Source organism: Pistacia vera, unplaced genomic scaffold, assembly GCF_008641045.1.
Source record: "Pistacia vera cultivar Batoury unplaced genomic scaffold, PisVer_v2 Contig182, whole genome shotgun sequence".
NCBI classification, from domain to species: domain Eukaryota; kingdom Viridiplantae; phylum Streptophyta; class Magnoliopsida; order Sapindales; family Anacardiaceae; genus Pistacia; species Pistacia vera.
Genome location: NW_022195917.1, coordinates 533,768 through 548,299, shown reverse-complemented (window position 1 = coordinate 548,299; position 14,532 = coordinate 533,768). Strand labels below are relative to the sequence as shown.

General features: G+C 36.0%; 1 pseudogene; it reads right to left on the bottom strand.

Moving 5' to 3' along the window:
- Window positions 1–196: 196 nt before the first annotated feature.
- On the bottom strand, window positions 197–1,997 carry LOC116126657 (annotated as a pseudogene).
- Window positions 1,998–14,532: the final 12,535 nt, after the last annotated feature.

Here is a 14,532-nt window from a genome sequence, read left to right as displayed (position 1 = left end):
TTAAGTGACAGTCATCAAAGCATTGTATTGTCTTAAACAACAAAAAGAAAGATAGATGCATGCATGTATCTTGGGGGACAGCTCTGGTATGTTAATCTTTTCTTCTCCAACTCTTATTTTATTCAATAGCTTTTGATGAACCATAAACATGAAAAAATATCGTAAAGTACAAATTCTAAAATATATATGTCATATAGAGCTAACGTTTTTTTGCATCTGAAGTCATGCCTTGATTGGATTGAAGACCACGGTTGAATGGTTTGCAATGTGTAAGCTGAACTGTCCTCCTTTCTCACTCACATCAATCTTCTCCATCTCTGGTGGAGTTTTCATCTCAAAATTGGATACCAATTTTGCGATCACAATCCCAGAATTGGTAATGCCAGTATGATTCCCGGGCAGCTACGCCTACCCACCCACAAGGGTAAGAATCTGTAATCCACTTTCCCACAGCAACAGCATCCGTTGCAGATTCTTCTCCAAGAATCTTTCTGGGCGAAATTCCTCAGATTTTTCCACCATTTGGGGTTGTTGGCTAGCCACCATGCATTGACTACAACTTTAGATTCCTTAGAATGGTGAAACCTCCCAGTTTTGCTTCTTCAAGGTTCATATGGGGAACCAGCAGGGGAATTGGGGTGTGCAACCTTAGTGTCTCTTTTACAGTAGTTGTAATATGGTAGTTGATGCAGATTGATTCCGTGACTGGATTTCCATTGAGGACCGTCGAGAGTTCATTTCTGATCTTGTGTTAACTTCAGGATGGTTGACAAGCTCAGCTATTGCCCACTCCATGGACCATAGAGTCGTCTCTATCGCTGCAACATTAATGTTCCAACAATGTAAAGTACATTCTCTTCACTTATTTCTCCCTTCTTCTCAGCATCAATTATGTATCAATAGCACATGTTATCTTGTGTTTTTCCCTGTGCCGCCATCACTTCCCTGCAACAGGTACGAATAATTATATTTTTAGATACATATATTAGGATTGCAGTTGAAAATTGAATTTGAAAATTTGTGTGTTTATGGGGTTGCCTTAAACAGGTGCTTACCTTCTTTTCTGAACATAGTAGTTGTTAAGAAAGCCAATCTCCTTTGCTGCAAGTCCCTGCACTTGTTCAAATACCTCTTAAGAAGGGTCTAAGCAAAGGAATGAAATCTCCATAGTTATACTCAAAACTTTGAGCCAAACGGCTTCTCTCAGAATTGAACTTGGTTGCTTCAAGAACAAAGGTCTTCTTGTGACCAAACTTTGCATCAAACATCTCCTATACATGATATTGTATAGCATGTTGCAAACGCCTCCTCACAAGAATTCCTTTGCTTCTCACTTTCTCATCTCTTTCAAGTCTCCACAACAAGGTCCATCTCTTGTTCCCATATACTATAATGGTGCACCACTTTGTTAGTGAAAAATGGCAGTGTCATGATCCTGCCATTTTGCGCCAATGCTCTCCATAAACTGTGAACACCATGTCTTGTCCATTGCCTGTAAAATATCAGAAAACACGTTTCGAGGGCGCGATCCATCCACACCTTGTGTTGGTAGAACTTGGGTAGCAAGCCAGCGTCTGAAACCCCACCAAATTTTTGGAACCAAGTTTGAGGAGGAATACGGAGCCATAGGTTTGCGCGAGGGAAGCAAGAAAGCGATGGTTGAGGTCATTGCCGACCTGGAGCCAGTTGCCAAAGATTGGAATGGAGAAGGGAGAAGGGGGGAGTTTAATGGAAGATTTGAAAATGGAGTGAAAGAAGTAAAGAAGAAGAGGAAGCAAAGGGAGGGAATAGAAAGATTTGGTGAATGAAGCAAGTAATATTGCAAGAAGAGTAGTAAAGATTGAGATACTAACAAGATTAGCCATAGTTTTGATTATGTTGAGATAAGATGAGAGTGAAGGAGGGAAATGAATTATGTATATAAAGGAGTAATGGGGGTAGGAGGGTTGGTGCCCAATGGTTTTGGGTGAATCTATGTGCTTTTTGTCTAAATCAGGGTAGGAGGATCACTTAACGTTTTTCTATGGTCAATTGTTAGGTAGAATACCTTATACTCATTCAACTTGGTTTCTGGGTGTATTTTTTGGTAAGTTTGATCTATTCATGGTTTATTTTAATTGAAAAATTGGTTCCACTATTAGTTTGATTCAAGAAATCAAAGCTAGAATAAGTGAGAACATATATTGTTGAGTAATAGATAAAAAATAATTGCGGTCAAAATAAAACTACAATATAATATAGGGATTGTTATTTAAACCCATGAGGTTTGCCGAAAACCGATAAAACCCCTCACTCCTAGTAATATTTGGTAGATGAGCCTGGGGAGGTTTAAAATAATAATTGCATTAAGTAATCTTACGTTTACATAATTTTTTTACATCATGGTGTGGTATATGTCACAATTACATAAATTTTTAATTATTTAAAATTTTTAATATTATAATAGAATTTATGTGGTTGTGGTATATGTTATATTATGATGTAATAAAAATAGTGTAAAAAAATGGTATAAATATAGCATTACTTTAATAGCGTATAATAACCCCTTTGGCCAAATTAAATCATCTTTAATGGCAGATAATAGTTTTAATTTATTCGACCTTTTTACATCGGATGAATTATGGGAGCAGCCGCCAAATTAGCTTATGTACAAAAATGCACGTTTTCATAGCTTCAGTCGGGGTAGGTAGGACGCCTTCCCCCCTTGACCTTGAGAGATCACCTAGGATTTTTCGGAAAGTCCTACACTTGAAAAAGTCAATCACAAAGAGGGCATTTTAGTCATTTAGTCACAAGAAATATCTAATATCCTAAATAAAGGACATTATAGTCTTCTTAGAAAATTAAAATTCTTCCCTTCTTTCTCTTGTAAAAAATGGTGGGTTTATGGAGCTGATTGAGTGGGGTTGGATTTGGTGTTTATTTTGTTATGTAGTTAATAAGCCACTTTTCTGATTAAGCAATAAATTTGTTGTGAGTGAAGCCGATTGCTTCTTCACACAAGTGGGAGAGGAAAGTATTTCGTAAATATTTCTTCGCCAACTCTGAGAATTACTCTGAGCTCATATTTGGTTTGTGGATTAGAAATTGATGGAATGAAAATCAATGGAATAAAAGTACATTACAAATTAATAGAATGATATTACTGTGTCTAGTTGTAATACTAATATGGAATGGAAAACAATTTGTTGCTTTTGAACTAAAATGCCCTTAATCTATTTTATTTAATAATTTTTTTTAATTTTTCTTTAAATATAAAATCTCAAAATTCAAAAAATTTTAAAAAAATGTTAAAATGTCAACACGGTCAAACGCGCTGTCCAGCGAATTTTCTCCACGCTTTCAGCATCATCTCTTGCATATGCAAAATCAACACCTGATGATTTGTCGATATGGCCAGATCTCGGTGGTTGAAATCGAAATCATGACGTCACGAGTGATGGCCTTTATCATGGCCACCATGCATGACGTCATGAAGATGGTTTTTGGTGGTCGAAATTTGTCTAGATTGGTGGATCATCAATTGGTAATTGCTCATATGTCTGTGATGGCAACCGGGTGACAAAATTCACCATCTACCGAATTTGACCGGCATTGACCGGTTTGAAGATTTTTGAATTTTTAAAAATTTGAAAGTTTTAAATTTCTTAAAAATTTTTAATCATTAATATTTTAATAAAATAATTAGTGAATTATAAAATAAAATAAATTGATTTAGAGGTAAAATGGAAAATCATAATTTAAAGAAGGGGTAAATTAAGTATTTTAGTAATGGATGGCATTCCTCCCAAATTTCTTTATTTAGGAAATAAGATTTCTATTCCCTTGTCCATTCATCCTAACCAAACATGAATGTAGTGGGTATACTTTAAATAAGCATCAGATTTCCAATCTATTATCTATACAACATCACATTCAATTAATTACCTTTTTGTGGTATAATGATAATCTACATCAAACTGTTAATACAATATTTCATCATTATTTCATAATGCACTCAAAACATTTTTTCTTTTAAGTTTTCGTTGCTTTAGTTGTGATGGTCTTTTCTGGGTTAGGACTTAGGAGGCAGTGTTGAGTTGGTGATTCCAATAATTTAACAGGGATGGAGTAGATGGGAAGAGTTTCAATATATATATATATATATATATATATATATATATATATATATATATATAATATATATATATAATAGGCAAAAAATGATTGGATGCATGTTTATTTTTAATTTAAAATTATCATTAAATTAAAATTCTAACTCAATTATCTTCATTATAACATTTATGTTATTCCCCGTATTCATATGATTATGTTTACAAATAAAATAATTTTATTAAGCTCAATATAATTAAAGAAAAAGAAAATGTTCTTAAAAGTGATATACAGTGTTAGTTCTCTGTTTTCTTGCGGACACTATGATCACATCCCCCTTCAAATTCTAAAATTACTTGTCTCATTGTATCCCCTCAAAAAATGATCCCCTTATTTTTTTCTTTATTTTAGCTTTTGAAATATGATTTATTCTTAATTTTTAATTAGCACTTTATACAATATATAAATATTTTTTTATTTCGTTTTTAAATTATTATCAAATTTTTTTTTTTTTTTTGAAAAAAGGTTTAAACATATTGTTTACATAACACTTTACTTACAATTAATTATTTACATCTCAGTGGTTATTATAACAAAACAAGTTGGATGAATTCAAAATTTTTAGTATAAAATTTAAAATAATAGGATTGTTATATTATATAAAACATTTTTCAAATATATTGATTTTTTTTTTTTTAATGACCGGGAGTGTCTAAGCCAGCTTACACACACCTCAACTAATCCACTAGGACCCTAGAACTACTGGTTGGGTAAGAGCTCCGGTGGCTACCTCTATTAGCAACCAAGGAGGGATTCGAACTCAGAGTCTCTTTAGTAATATACTCAAGAGTTTCTAGCAAACCACTCAAGCACCTAAAGGTAGTTCAAATATATTGATATTCTTAAAACATCCCCTCTCACATAGATTGTTGATATTTCATGTTTTCGGTATGATATTGGATGTCATCGAATCCCTTATAATTCAAAGAGTATAGAGTATATTTTAACATCTGCACCAACAGGGTAGCTAAGCTAATTTTACTTCTATGCTAATCACCATGTAATATCTCACTAGACAAGTATTCACTGGGTATCTTTTAGAGAGAATCTAGAGAATTGTTAGCTTAAAAAAAAAGTGTTCGTCTAAAATGTTTATCCTTAATTAAGTTATAACATCATGCTCTTACACAATGACTATTTCTCACATATATCAATCCACATTGTAATCCTCTCGCTAGCTTGACGTCTCCCAACCACCACAATCTAATACTTGCAAAATAAAGAAAGCAAACGGGGTGAGCTATAAATGCTCAGTAAGTAAACCAAATCTAACTATGCTCTTACTCCGCTGTCCCCGTTTTCGTTGTACTTTTCTAAATTTATGCTTGCTCTTCTCTCTTTAATGTCAGGCGTACTACTTAGCAGTCTTTTATTTTCCTCAAATCTTTCTAAATCCTTCTAATACTGTGCTATTCTTTATCATTTTATTTGTCTTCTCTACTAGATTATAACTTTCTGTTTCTTTCTCTACTCAACAAATCGCTAAGTTTCCTTGCTATTTGTCATGTTTTTAATTTCTGTTCTTTTCTAGCATGTATCTAATTTCTGTCATTTTCTTGTATATCTCTAATTTCTTTTCTATTCTCGTAGGCTTCTATTTTCTTTTCTTCTCTATTTTCATGGGCTTCTTTTTTCATGGGATTCTATTTTCTTTTCTTCTCTATTCTTATGGGCTTTTATTTTATTTTCTTCTTTATTCTTATGGGTTTCTATTTTCTTTTCTTGACTAGTCAGACACGCAATAATCCAATAAACTGTTTAATCTATGCATAAATGCATAAGATGCAATGCACATAAAATGTTTGATGCATATGCAAATGATCATGTTTGTATTTTTTTGAAAATTCTTTTCTAATTCTTTTCATTTCTTTCGGATATTCTTTCTGTTTTCTATTTCTTATTCTATTTTTCTTTCTTTCTGAAATTATTTATGTATTCTATTTCTTATTCTATTTTCTTTCTGTATTTTGTTCTGGTTTGCCGATCGGACTAGGTTGAGGCATAGATTTGGAGCTCTGGCCGTGTGAGCGTATTCTAAAATTCTTTCTGGGTACAGTCCTCATCCACATGCACTTCTAGCGGACTGTACAATTCTGTTTTCTATTCTAAGATAGCTCACTAATGGTGGCGTGCATGCAGGAAACTTCTGCATCTCTGTCGCCACTAGCTAACGCAACGAATCCTCACAGGTTCCCAATCACAACAGCCATCTGAAAACATGCTCTGTAAATCTGCAAAATAACTAGCTAGACATTTCCAATAATTATAAAATTTCTAAAATATATGCTATGCTATGTCATGCATTTATATGCTGTCTATGCATGATCCCAAAATACGTGTCTGACTCTGGCAAGTATTCTATTAATTCTAAGACTTTTATTTCTATACTTTTCTGGAAAGCCCAAAGTTCTATTCTACTAACATGCTTAAATTAAACATTTTCTATTTTATTTTTTATTTCTGAATTCTATGCATCGTGTGTACGTACGCGATTATATAATTTCTATATAATTCTATAATTCTTCAATTCTATCATGCTATGTAAAATGTACACGTACACAAGTACATTAACTCTCACAAATTTCACTCTCTAATATTTTCTAATGTAACAAACATGCCTTGTACAACTTTCTAAATACAAATCTTAATGTCATAAATTTTCATTCTCTTAACATGACCATCAACATTGTTATACATGCCCTTCTTTCTTCTTTTCTTTTGGCTACAGTCTATACATTAATCTATATTGTCATATTAATCATTGTAAATCCAATCTAACATATGGCACAACATATATACTTTGGCTAAATTCTAATTTCTTTCTAACATTCTTAACTAAACTTTTGGCCAATACAACATATTCTCAAGATCTTTTAGCACAATTCTATAGCTTGTAATATATAATAAGGCATGAAAACTATACTCATACCAATCAATTTCTAAAATGGTCATGTATTTAATATATAAACTAAACTTCTATTTCTTTGATATTTATACTTGGGAAAGCTTTTCTATTCTTTGTACAATAAAATCACTTATTACATATTATTTATAGCTAATCTCAAAACAAAAAACAACAATATGGTCATTTGGCCAAGCCATTCTTTGAATAATCTTTCTAATTTCAAGCATACAAGCTTGACAATTTATGGTGGCATATTGTAGTATTATAATATAATCACCCATCTTTTACTATCATCAAATACTACACTATTGCAACAATTTAATATGCAATTCTTGCCATCATTTTTCTAAAGTCATAAGTTTCAAAACTCATAATTCAATGACTAAATACAATATGCCATTCAAACTGATGCTAAAAGTTCAAGCAACTTGAACCATGCACCAAAAGTCATTCCTTTCATTGAACTAACATAACCAAGCGTTATTCTAAATTTTGGCATAACCAAATGCACTCTTGAATACTAAAACTTACACTTAGTTAAGCCTAACATAACCTTTCAACTCCAATTTTTTCCTTTCTCAAACAATTTCTTCAACAAGGTTTAACAAACTCATGCATGCATTTCTCTTTGAATTTTCATCAAACAATTCACATGCACATGCAAATACTTGGTTGGCCACACTTCCACATCTCTCCAAATCCACCAAAATTGGAGCAAAAACTCACCAAACTTAACTTCAATTCTGGCCGGATTCAACACTTCCAAATTCCAACATCAACATTTCAAAATTTCATCCAAAGTTCAACCAAAACATCACATCTACATAACTACTCATCTTGGCTGAACTTCTACACATTATTCTCCATCAAACAAGCATCTAAATAGCCAATACTTCTTATCATACATCATACACAAACACTCAAGAATCAACTTATAGATATACTACTGAAATTAAAGCTTAGATTGAGTTTACTTACCTTGAATTTACACAACACTAATGATTCAACCTTCCTTTACTAAAATTCTTTTCCTCTTGGACCTTTGGATGCTTTAGGATTGAAAATCTACAAAAAATTAAGCTAAAACCTATGAATTCTCTTTGAAATTTGATGAAGAAGCTTGAGAGAAAATGGATGAGAGGTGGCGTGCCCAAGGGTGAGAATGGCAAGGGTTTTTTCAATTGAAGCCTTATAACTAATAATAATTAAATATATATATATGTACATTCCCATTTTGCCCTTGCACTTTCTAAGAAATTTCATCTGTCTTTTCGTCATTTACCTAATTACCCTCATTTGTATCATCTTCTTCACATTATTTTGCTTCCTTACATTCACCAATTTTTCATCTAGTTGTGAGTAAAAAGACCATTTTACCCTTATTCTTTAATTTCTTTCTATTACTTTACAAACACGTATTTATCTCGGCATCACATCACGTGTATTGTCCATAACCTTTCTACCACTCTATTCTCATGGCTAGCACACTTAATACATTATATTTATCAACTCACCTTTCACTTGAACACGTGATTCTATGTGAGATGACCATTTTGCCCCTATCGAAACTTTTATGGAATTCCACTATAAAACTAGTTAAATATATTCACTATGACTATAGAATAATTGCTACCATATTTCTGAATGTGGGTATTACACACCAAGCTTTTACCCTTTTCTTTCACCTCCATTTAGTCTTCCATCCATGCCCTGCCAATTAAATTTAAAACCAAAATCAGTCAATTTATCTTCAAAATTAAAATTTATATATTAATTAATTAATTAATTAATTAATAAAGAGTTGTTTTTTATTTGTAAAACATTTATTTAAAAAAAAAAAAAAGATACAAGATTGTATCAATAAACAAATACATTTATCAATTGATTGACAATATTCTATAAATAAGAGACTTTTTTAAAGAGTTATAAAAAGTGTTCGATTGTTTATACAAATGAAGCTTATATCATTTTTATGGTTTTTAAAATAAATATCCTATCTCTGGGTGACCGAGTGGTTCGATAGGGACTCTTCGGTGTATCACTCAAGAGGTCATGAGTTCGAGTTCCTCCTCAATTGCTAATAGGGGTAGCCACAAAAGCTCTTACCCGGTTGATAGTTCCAAGGTCTCGGAAGATTAGTTGATATGCACGTAAATTGGTTCAGACACCCTCGATCATTAAAAAAAAAAAAAAAAAAAAAAAAAAAGAAATTCCTACAAATGATAATAATATTGATTGATATATAAATAAAAACTAGAATTTGTAGCCATCTTCTTCCTATAAAAGATCATACATTGGAATTGTTCTTGGAACTTTTGTATTCATATTGTAAAGATGGAGGGTTACTTAAACGGTCCTAAAAGTTAAAAAACATAATCAAAAGTGCTGTCACGAAAATTCGCAACAACTAGTGAGATTCAATCGACCTCGATAGGATCGAGTCAAATGGGTGCGTGGTTGTGACCAACCAGCAAATGAAAATAAACAAGTCGTAAGTAAGAAATAAACGGGCTAAAAATAACAATGAACAACGTAGAATTTTTAAAGAGGTTCGGTAGGTTAGTCCCGAAGCCTATTGTTGCGTGTAATTTTTTCATTGAGCTTGGAGAGGTCAGAGTTCTGTGAGGTTATAGTTCGACCTAGAATCAGTTCGACTTAACACTTGTCCAACCCAACATAAGCTCATCGAGATATAACTTGACCTAGCATAAGCTAGTCGTGACCAATCTCGACAGTGGTTTAAGCAAATCACAAATAAGCTTAGATCCCATATATTTTGGAAGAGATCAGATCAACAACAATAATGGCCTGATCTTAGCGCTCAATCGCGAGAATATCAGAGTTGCATTTCAATCTCAATTGTAATTCCTTTAATTTCGCTGTTTTCTTTGTAAAAAAAACTTGTACATAAACCCTTTCCAACGATGGAAAGGGGGTTAGCAAATTATTCTAGGAATTATACTACTTTCTTGTAAGCTCTCTAAGCAAATAATAAAAATAGTGGACATAGGCTCAAGATTCAAACTTATCGAACCACTTTAAGAACCTTTTGTGTCTTTTACATTACTGTTTTTACATTCATTACATTGCTGGTAATCTTTAATCATGCACGCATCAGTTATAGTTCCACCAAGGTCAATCGGCTCACTCTAGTTGGTATAATACTTGCATCAACATTTTGGCACTAGAAGGAGGATCTCCACCTACTTTCAAAAGTTTCGGCAATCAATTTCAGTGACCCAATCACTTGAAAATTCAAATGGCCTGTACTAGATCAAAAACCACCACCGGAAACCACAACAACGTGGAAACCACCAATCAGGAGGTGCATCAGACTGCTCCTCCAGGTTGACCACTAATGTTATCGGTGCAACAGGTCACAAATCAACACTGGGCAAGGACTATGAATCCCGAAAATGGCCAGCTAGTGGAGATGATAAGAACAATGGTTGCACAGGTGGTGCAATAGAACATGGTTAAATTAAGGAATCAGCAACCGGCCCACCAGGACCTTGATCAGCCACACTCTAACGGGCCGCAATGGTTTAGCCAGCGACCAATGTGGCTTGTCGACACTAAGGAGCGACCGTCACCCTGACACCATAGAATGCATTTCACTCACGAGCATGAATCCCACAGGCAAGTTAACCCTGGGAGGCGACCAGACAAATAACCTATGAGGGAAAACGAACCAGTCAACAAAGGCATGCTCGCCCTAATCGGCGAAACAATCAATGCCAGCGTGCCGGTTTTAACCCATGCCAAAGACAAGCTCAAACCTCGCAAGCTCATAAGTTGAGCTGCGCGTACTAATCTGGCAATGACGACGTTCCGGTTTAAACCAACGTCGCGAGCAATGCACAAATGAGCATGATAGCATCTATCAACCCAACCATCATGACTCCACCTTGAGCACCAATACGCACGATAGAACAGGCTCACAAGCAACTGACCTCCGAACTCACTTGCTTGAGGTAAAGCTAAACAAGGTTCGCAACCAGAATACTCCTCATGATGAGGACTTATATCAAGTGTAGAGAATGCTCAATGATCTATGAGCCCAACAAAATAATTCGGCGAAAAAGATAGTGAGTTCTCCATTCACGGAGGAAATTTGTCAAACCCATCTTTCCTAGGGATTCAAGGCACCAGAGAGCAAGTTCAATGAAAAAGAGGATCCCAAAGACCACCTTGACTCTTTCAATGACTTGATGGAGCTGTATCAGGTCTCCGACTTGGCAAAGTGTCATTGTTTCGCGGTCACTCTAGTAGGGGATGGTAAGAGGTGGTACAAGAGGCTCAAGGCAAACTCAATACAGTCTTTGCAATAGTTCTCCTTACTGTACTTACAACAATTACAAGCGAGGAGACAGTTCACAATATTGCTCAGCTATTTGAGTAATATTCATTAGGAAAAAGATGAAACTCTAACTTTATATTTAACGAGGTTCTAGAATGAACAAGCAAAGGACGTGGATGCACCTGAGGAATCAATTTGAACTTTACTATAGCAAGAATAAGGTCGTAGATAGAGCTGTGGAAAGAGCTTCAAAGTGAAGGCCATGTAAGCTTGGCCAAGTTCTATCAAATGACCGCCAAACACTAGCGAGTAGAAAGCTCGTTGGCATCCTTAGCCAGAAGTCACCTAGAAGAGCCCTTAATAGGTGACAAGATCACCCAATATACAAACAGAGGGGCTAAGATCGCAATGATAGGCACTAAAATAGGTTCCAAATAAAGATAGAAAATAGAAAACTGTGGGGAAAGACAACCTTTTCCATGATATGCAGAGTACACCCCCTTGACTCAAGATGTAGCTCAGATCTATGAAGTCTCTTGCGAGGCTAGGAAACTACCCACTCTAGAAAGAATGAGGGGGGCACCAGGCAGAAAAGATCGCCAAACATATTGCTGGTACCATCGAGACATTGGGCACAACACCAATGAGTGCCGGACTTTGAAGGACACCATTGAGGATTTGATAAAAAAAAACCACTTGAAAGAATTTGTACAGGAGAAGCCAACTCGCGATACTGCAAGCGAGCAGAATAATCAGATCCAACAGACCCAGCCGAACAACAATGTGTTGGTGGGTATGATCTACGAGGGACCCGACATCACAAAGAGCTCCAAGTGCTTTCACGAGCAATATGTGTAGGAGGCTAAGATAGACTCTATCCCTCGAGTAATAATTGTGAGCAAAAGCTGTCGAAGCTGCTCAAGCAAGAAAGCGAGGTGATAAGATTCACCAAGGAAGAATGTGAACAATTTCCTTGCCACAACCATGATGCGATTGTGATCACAGCAAGGATCGACAATGCCTGAGCACTTAGGGTTATGATCGACAATGGCAGTGCAACAAACATCATTTTTTTGGGAGCTTTCAAAGAAATGAGGTTCACAAAAGAGACCTCAGGGCATGTTTGTCACCGTTATATGGATTTACCGGGGATAACTTAGTCCTTAAGGGAACAATTGAGTTGCTTGTAACTCTTGAGGAAGAGCCTCAGATAAGAACGGTGATGGTAGAGTTTCTAGTGGTCGACTGCCCGACCATCTATAATGTCATTTTAGGGAGACTGATCTTAGATGACCTAAGCGCAGTCAACTCAATGTGCTGCCAAGCAATGAGATTTCCAACTCCAGGCAGGGTTGCAATAATCAAGAGTTGTAGGAAAGATTCTCGGGAGTGTTATGATTAGGCTATTCATGCTGCACAAAAATGGCCGCTCCCAAGAACCATGGTCATTGCTAAGTCCGAGCCAAAGCCTGGACCACTGGAAGACACCATAGATCCTCGCATCCATAAAGAAGAGCCCACATCAAGGCCTACAGAAAAGTTAAGAAACATACCTATCAGCGAGGAAAACCTAACTCGCGTGATGAAAATTGGGAGCAATCTAAGTGAGGAGCCGACAAACAGTCTAGTGGGGTTCCTAAAGAAAAACCTCGATGTATTTGCTTGGGTACATGTGGACATGGTGGGGATCAGCTCCGAGGTAATGTGTCATTGATTGAACGTCGACTCAGGGGCTTGACCAATAAGACAAAATAGGAGATCTATGGATGTTGAGCGATCCATAGCGCTCAAGGATGAAGTTGATAAGCTCATGAATATCAACTTCATTCGAGAAGTAAAGTACTCAGACTGGCTTGCCAACCCAGTCTTTGTGAAGAATTCAAATGGCAAGTGGCGACTTGCGTCGACTTCACTAATCTGAATAAGGCCTGTCCTAAAGATAACTTTTTGCTACCCCAGATTGATCAATTAGTAGATGCGACAGTCGGGGAACACACTACTAAGCTTCATGGATGTTTACTCAGAATTTAACCAAATCCTGATATATCAACCTGACGAAGAACATATCTCCTCTATTACTAACCAAGGTATCTATTGTTACAAAGTTATGCCATTTGGCCTAAAGAACGCTAAAGTGACCTATTAGTGTTTGGTGAATCAAATGTTCACCGAGCAAATTGGCAAAACCATGGAGGTGTACATTGATGACATGCTCGTCCAGTCAAAAGTCATCGAAAGCCACATCGAGCACTTGAGGGAAATGTTCGGTATCCTTGGAAAGTACGGAATGAGATTAAATCCTTTGAAGTGTGCTTTCAGGGTAAGCTTGAGGAAGTTTCTAGGCTTCCTTGTAAATCAACGAGGTGTTGAAGCCAACCCAGGCAAGATTCAAGCTTTCCTGAACATAAATAGCCCGACTAATATAAAGTAGGTTCAAAGTTTGACAAGGAGTGTGGCCACACTGAGCATGTTTGTTTCCCGAGCTATAGATAGGTGTCTCCCATTCTTTGAAACCCTAAAGGGAAACAATGGTTTAAAGTGGACAAAGGAGTGCGAGAAAACATTCCAGGATTTGAAGAGACACTTGGGGCAGTCTCTTTTGTTGTCAAAACCCATCATGGGCGAGTCCTTACCATTACACTTATCGGTATCTAAGTCCGCGATCAGTGGAGCTTTGGTACTCGAAGAAGGGGGAGTGTAGTGGCCAATGTATTATGTGAGCAAGCATTTCCTCGATGCCGAGACAAGATATCCAGAGATGGAGAAGCTCGCCTATGCACTCATCATAGCTGCTCGGAAGTTGCGGCCTTATTTTCAGGCACATTCCATACATGTCTTGACAAATTTTCCACTGAAAAAGATAAGGCAAAAGCTTCAGGCATCAGGTAGGTTAATTCAGTGGACTATAGAGATGAGTTAGCACGATATCAAGTATATTCCAAGAACTATGATCAAGGGACATCCTTTGGTTGATTTCATCTTATAATTCTCCTACGAGCCCCAGGGGGAATTAAGCTTGCCAGAAGCAAGCACCTTGGAAGAAAACAAACTAGCATAGCCAAAGCTCGACAATCTATGGTAGTGGACCTTGTCCATGGATGGGTCCTAGAACAAGAAGGGGGCAAGAGCTAGGTTCCTGCTCGAAAGTCTTGAAGGAAACCCAATCTGAGCTGCA